Source organism: Daphnia pulicaria, chromosome 2 (assembly GCF_021234035.1).
Source record: "Daphnia pulicaria isolate SC F1-1A chromosome 2, SC_F0-13Bv2, whole genome shotgun sequence".
Lineage (NCBI taxonomy): Eukaryota > Metazoa > Arthropoda > Branchiopoda > Diplostraca > Daphniidae > Daphnia > Daphnia pulicaria.
Window position 1 is genome coordinate 1,777,050 of NC_060914.1, and position 6,258 is coordinate 1,783,307.

At 52.0% G+C, this 6,258-nt stretch overlaps 4 pseudogenes; all 4 read left to right on the forward strand.

Annotated features, from left to right (window-relative positions):
• The first annotated feature begins 1,716 nt into the window (after positions 1–1,716).
• LOC124327347 lies at positions 1,717–2,361 on the forward strand (annotated as a pseudogene).
• Positions 2,362–3,788: 1,427 nt separating this feature from the next.
• LOC124326900 lies at positions 3,789–4,385 on the forward strand (annotated as a pseudogene).
• Positions 4,386–5,135: 750 nt separating this feature from the next.
• On the forward strand, positions 5,136–5,729 carry LOC124327350 (annotated as a pseudogene).
• Positions 5,730–5,747: 18 nt separating this feature from the next.
• Positions 5,748–6,258, forward strand: part of LOC124327351 — a 684-nt pseudogene continuing 173 nt past the window's right edge.

Genomic DNA, 6,258 nt, shown 5'->3' on the forward strand with positions numbered 1-6,258 from the left:
TGCTCTGCTGTGCTCTCCTGTGCTCACCTGTGCTCTCCTGTAATCTCCTGTGCTCTCCTGTGCTCTCCTGTGCTCTCCTGTGCTCTCCTGTGTTCTCCTGTGCTCTCTTGTGCTCTCCTGTGCTCTCCTGTGCTCTCCTGTGCTGTCTTGTAATCTCCTGTGTTCTCCTGTGCTCTCATGTGCTCTCCTGTGCTCTCCTGTGTTCTCCTGTGTTCTCCTGTGCTCTCCTGTGCTCTCCTGTGTTCTCCTGTGCTCTCCTGTGCTCTCCTGTGTTCTCCTGTGCTCTCCTGTGCTCTCCTGTATCTCCTGTGCTCTCCTGTGCTCTCCTGTGCTCTCCTGTGCTCTCCTGAGCTCTCCTGAGCTCTCCTGTGCTCTCTTGTGCTCTCCTGTGCTCTCCTGTGCTCTCCTGTGCTCTTCTGTGCTCTCCTGTGCTCTCCTGTTCTCTCCTGTGCTCTCCACAGGCTACCCGACAATAGAACTCAAATAACTTGAATAATTTTTAAAATTCAAGTGCTGTAATGTGCATTTTCCTAAAACTTTTTATTCGTGAATTGTTCTATAAATTTATTGATTTAATAGACTTGAAATGGTGTATTTGACATTGATTTACACATCCTATAATAAACAAATGGTTTTAACAAGTGAAATAAATATTATAGCAACTTCAAGTATTGAGCTGTGACCTTCTGTGCTCTCCTGTGCTCTCCTGTGCTCTCCTGTGCTCTCCTGTGCTCTCCTGTGCTCTCCTGTGCTCTCCTGTGCTCTCCTGTTCTCTCCTGTTCTCTCCTGTGCTCTCCCGGCTCTCTTGTGCTCTCCTGTGCTCTCCTGTGTTCTCCTGTGTTCTCCTGTGCTCTCCTGTGTTCTCCTGTGCTCTCCTGTGCTCTCCTGTGTTCTCCTGTGCTCTCCTGTGTTCTCTTGTGCTCTCCTGTGCTCTCCTGTATCTCCTGTGCTCTCCTGTGCTCTCCTGTGCTCTCCTGTACTCTCCTGAGCTCTCCTGAGCTCTCCTGTGCTCTCTTGTGCTCTCCTGTGCTCTTCTGTGCTCACCTGTGCTCTCCTGTGCTCTCCTGTGCTCTCCTGTGCTCTCCTGTGCTCCTTCAGTAATTTTCCTCCTCCTCAACCTCCCCCTCCTCAAACTCCTCCTCCTCATTCTTTCTCTCCTCAACTCCTCCTCCTCATTCTCCTCCTCCTCATTCTCCCAAACCTCCTCAACCTCCTCCTCCTAATTCTCCTCCTCCTCAACCTCCTCAACCTCTTCCTTCTCATTCTCCTCCTCCTCAACCTCCTCCTCCTCATTCTCCTCCTCCTCAATCTCCTCCTCCTCATTCTTCTTCTCCTCAAACTGCTCCTCCTCATTCTCCTCCTCCTCAACCTCCTCCTCCTAATTCTCCTCCTCCTCAACCTCCTCCTCCTCTTTCTCCTCCTCCTCAACCTCCTCCTCCTCATTCTCCTTCTCCTCAATCTCCTCCTCCACATTCTTCTCCTCCTCAAACTCCTCCTCCTTATTCTCCTGCTCCTCATTCTCCCAAAATTTCCTCAACCTCCTCCTCCTAATTCTCCTCCTCCTCAACCTCCTCAACCTCCTCCTCCTCATTGTCTTCCATCTCAACCTCCTCATTCTCAACCTCCTAATTGCCCTCCTCCTCAACCTCCTCCTCCTCATTCTCCTCCAAAACCTCCTCAACCTCCTCCTCCTCATTCTCCTTCTCCTCAATCTCCTCCTCCTCATTCTTCTCCTCCTCAAAATCCTCCTCCTTATTCTCCTCCTCCTCATTCTCCCAAAACTCCTCAACCTCCTCCTCCTCATTCTCCTCCTCCTCAACCTCCTCCTCCTAATTATCCTCCTCCTCATTCTCCCGAACCTCCTCAACCTCCTCCTCCTCATTCTACTCCTCCTCAACCTCCCCAACCTCCTCCTCCTCAATCTCCTCCTCCTCATTCTCCTCCTCCTCATTCTCCTCCTCCTCAACCTCTTCCTCCTCATTTTCCTCCTCCTCAACCTCCTCATTATCCTTCTCCTCAACCTCCTTCTCCTCAACCTCCTCCTCCTCATTCTCCTCCTCCTCAACCTCCTCATTCTCCGCCTCCTCAACCTCCTCAACCTCCTCCTCCTAATTCTCAACCTCCTCAACCTCCTCCTCCTCATTCTCCTCCTCCTCATTCTTCTCCTCCTAAAACTCCTCCTCCTCAACCTCCTCCTCCTCAACCTCCTCCACCTTATTCTCCTCCACCTCAATCTCCTCCTCCTCATTCTTCTCCTCCTCATTCTCCACCTCCTCAATCTCCTCCTCCTCATTCTCCCAAACCTCCTCAACCTCCTCCTCCTAATTCTCCTTCTCCTCAACCTCCTCCTCCTCTTTCTCCTCCTCCTCATTCTCCTTCCCCTCAATCTCCTCCTCCTCATTCTCCTCCTCCTCATTCTCCTTCTCCTCAAACTCCTCCTCCCCAACCTCCTCAACCTCCTTAACCTCCTCCTCCTCACCTTCTAATTCTTCTTCTCCTCATTTTCCTCCTCCTCAACTTCCTCATTCTCCTCCTCCTCAACCTCCTCATTCTCCTCCTCCTCAACCTCCTCCTCCAAATTCTCCTCCTCCTCAACCTCCTCCTCCTATTTCTCCTCCTCCTCAACCTCCTCAACCTTCTCATTCTCCTCCTCCTCAACCTCCTCCTCCTCATTCTCCCCCTCCTCAAACTCCTCCTTCTCATTCTCCTCCTCCTCATTCTCCCAAACCTCCTCGTCCTCAACATCCTCAACCTCTTCCTCCTCATTCTCCCCAACCTCCTCCTCCTCATTCTCCTCCTCCTCCTCATTCTCCTCCTCCTCAACCTCCTCATTCTCCTCCTCCTCAACCTCCTCCTCCTAATTCTCCTCCTCCTCAACCTCCTCCTCCTATTTCTCCTCCTCCTCAACCTCCTCAACCTTCTCATTCTCCTCCTCCTCAACCTCCTTCTCCTCATTCTCCTCCTCCTCAACCTCCTCCTCCTCAACCTCCTCAACCTCCTCCTCCTCATTCTCCTCCTCCTCAACCTCCTCATTCTCCTCCTCCTCATTCTCCTCCTCCCCAATCTCCTCCTCCTCCTCAACCTCCTCAACCTCCTCCTTCTCATTCTCCTCCTCCTCATTCTCCCAAAACTCCTAAACCTCCTCCTCCTCATTCTCCTCCTCCTCAATCTCCTCCTCCTAATTCTCCTCCTCCTCAACCTCCTCCTCCTCATTCTCCTCCTCCTCAATCTCCTCCTCCTCATTCTTCTCCTCCTTCTTATTCTCCTCCTCCTCATTCTCCAAACTTCCTAAACCTCCTCCTCCAAATTCTCCTCCTCCTCAACCTCCTCAACCTCCTCCTCCTCATTCTCCTCCTCCTAATTCCCCTTCTCCTCAACTTCCTCCTCCTCATTCTCCTCCTCCAAAACCTCCTCAACCTCCTCCTCCTCATTCTCCTCCTCCCCATTCTCTTCCTCCTCAAACTCCTCCTCCTCATTCTCCCAAACCTCCTCCTCCTCAACCTCCTCATTCTCCTCCTCCTCAACCTCCTCATTCTCCTCCTAATTCTCAACCACATCAACCTCCTCATCCTCATTCTCCTCCTCCTCAACCTCCTCCTCCTAATTCTCCCCCTCCTCAACCTCCTCCTCCTCATTCTCCTCCTCCTAAACCTCTTCCTCCTCCTCCTCCTCCTCCTCATTCTCCTCCTCCTCAAACTCCTCCTCCTCATTCTTCTCCTCCTCAAACTCCTCCTCCTTATTCTCCTCCTCCTCATTCTCCCAAAAACTCCTCAACCTCCTCCTCAACCTCTTCAACCTCCCCCTCCTCATTCTCCTCCTCCTCAACCTCCTCATTCTCCTCCTCCTCAATCTCCTCCTCCTCATTCTTCTCCTCCTCAAACTCCTCCTCCTCAACCTCCTCCTCCTCATTCTCCAAAAACTCCTCAACCTCCTCCTCCTCATTCTCCTCCTCCTCATTCTTCTCCTCCTCAAACTCCTCCTCCTTATTCTCCTCCTCCTCATTCTCCCAAACTTCCTCAACCTCCTCCTCCTAATTCTCCTCCTCCTCAACCTCCTCAACCTCCTCCTCCTCATTGTCCTCCTCCTCAACCTCCTCATTGTCCTCCTCCTAATTCCCCTCCTCCTCAACCTCCTCCTCCTCATTCTTCTCCTCCTCAACCTCCTCATTCTCCTCCTAATTCTCAACCTCCTCAACTTCCTCCTCCTCATTCTCCTCCTCCTCCTAATTCTCCTCCTCCTCAACCTCCTCCTCCTCTTTCTCCTCCTCCTCAACCTCCTCCTCCTCATTCTCCTTCTCCTCAATCTCCTCCTCCACATTCTTCTCCTCCTCAAACTCCTCCTCCTTATTCTCCTGCTCCTCATTCTCCCAAAATTTCCTCAACCTCCTCCTCCTAATTCTCCTCCTCCTCAACCTCCTCAACCTCCTCCTCCTCATTGTCTTCCATCTCAACCTCCTCATTCTCAACCTCCTAATTGCCCTCCTCCTCAACCTCCTCCTCCTCATTCTCCTCCAAAACCTCCTCAACCTCCTCCTCCTCATTCTCCTTCTCCTCAATCTCCTCCTCCTCATTCTTCTCCTCCTCAAAATCCTCCTCCTTATTCTCCTCCTCCTCATTCTCCCCAAAACTCCTCAACCTCCTCCTCCTCATTCTCCTCCTCCTCAACCTCCTCCTCCTAATTATCCTCCTCCTCATTCTCCCGAACCTCCTCAACCTCCTCCTCCTCATTCTACTCCTCCTCAACCTCCCCCAACCTCCTCCTCCTCAATCTCCTCCTCCTCATTCTCCTCCTCCTCATTCTCCTCCTCCTCAACCTCTTCCTCCTCATTTTCCTCCTCCTCAACCTCCTCATTATCCTTCTCCTCAACCTCCTTCTCCTCAACCTCCTCCTCCTCATTCTCCTCCTCCTCAACCTCCTCATTCTCCGCCTCCTCAACCTCCTCAACCTCCTCCTCCTAATTCTCAACCTCCTCAACCTCCTCCTCCTCATTCTCCTCCTCCTCATTCTTCTCCTCCTAAAACTCCTCCTCCTCAACCTCCTCCTCCTCAACCTCCTCCACCTTATTCTCCTCCACCTCAATCTCCTCCTCCTCATTCTTCTCCTCCTCATTCTCCACCTCCTCAATCTCCTCCTCCTCATTCTCCTCCTCCTCAAACTCCTCCTTTTCATTCTCCTCCTCCTCATTCTCCCAAACCTCCTCAACCTCCTCCTCCTAATTCTCCTTCTCCTCAACCTCCTCCTCCTCTTTCTCCTCCTCCTCTTTCTCCTCCTCCTCATTCTCCTTCCCCTCAATCTCCTCCTCCTCATTCTCCTCCTCCTCATTCTCCTTCTCCTCAAACTCCTCCTCCCCAACCTCCTCAACCTCCTTAACCTCCTCCTCCTCAACCTTCTAATTCTTCTTCTCCTCATTTTCCTCCTCCTCAACTTCCTCATTCTCCTCCTCCTCAACCTCCTCATTCTCCTCCTCCTCAACCTCCTCCTCCTAATTCTCCTCCTCCTCAACCTCCTCCTCCTATTTCTCCTCCTCCTCAACCTCCTCAACCTTCTCATTCTCCTCCTCCTCAACCTCCTCCTCCTCATTCTCCCCCTCCTCAAACTCCTCCTTCTCATTCTCCTCCTCCTCATTCTCCCAAACCTCCTCGTCCTCAACATCCTCAACCTCTTCCTCCTCATTCTCCCCAACCTCCTCCTCCTCATTCTCCTCCTCCTCAACCTCCTCATTCTCCCAAACCTCCTCAACCTCCTCCTCCTAATTCTCCTCCTCCTCAACCTCCTCCTCCTATTTCTCCTCCTCCTCAACTCCTCAACCTTCTCATTCTCCTCCTCCTCAACCTCCTTCTCCTCCTTCTCCTCCTCCTCAACCTCCTCCCCCTCAACCTCCTCAACCTCCTCCTCCTCATTCTCCTCCTCCTCAACCTCCTCATTCTCCTCCTTCTCATTCTCCTCCTCCTCAATCTCCTCCTCCTCCTCAACCTCCTCAACCTCCTCCTTCTCATTCTCCTCCTCCTCATTCTCCCAAAACTCCTCAACCTCCTCCTCCTAATTCTCCTCCTCCTCAATCTCCTCCTCCTCAACCTCCTCCTCCTAATTCTCCTCCTCCTCAACCTCCTCCTCCTCCTCAACCTCCTCCTCCTCATTCTCCTCCTCCTCAATCTCCTCCTCCTCATTCTCTCCTCCTTCTTATTCTCCTCCTCCTCATTCTCCAAAAACTTCCTAAACCTCCTCCTCCTAATTCTCCTCCTCCTCAACCTCCTCAAC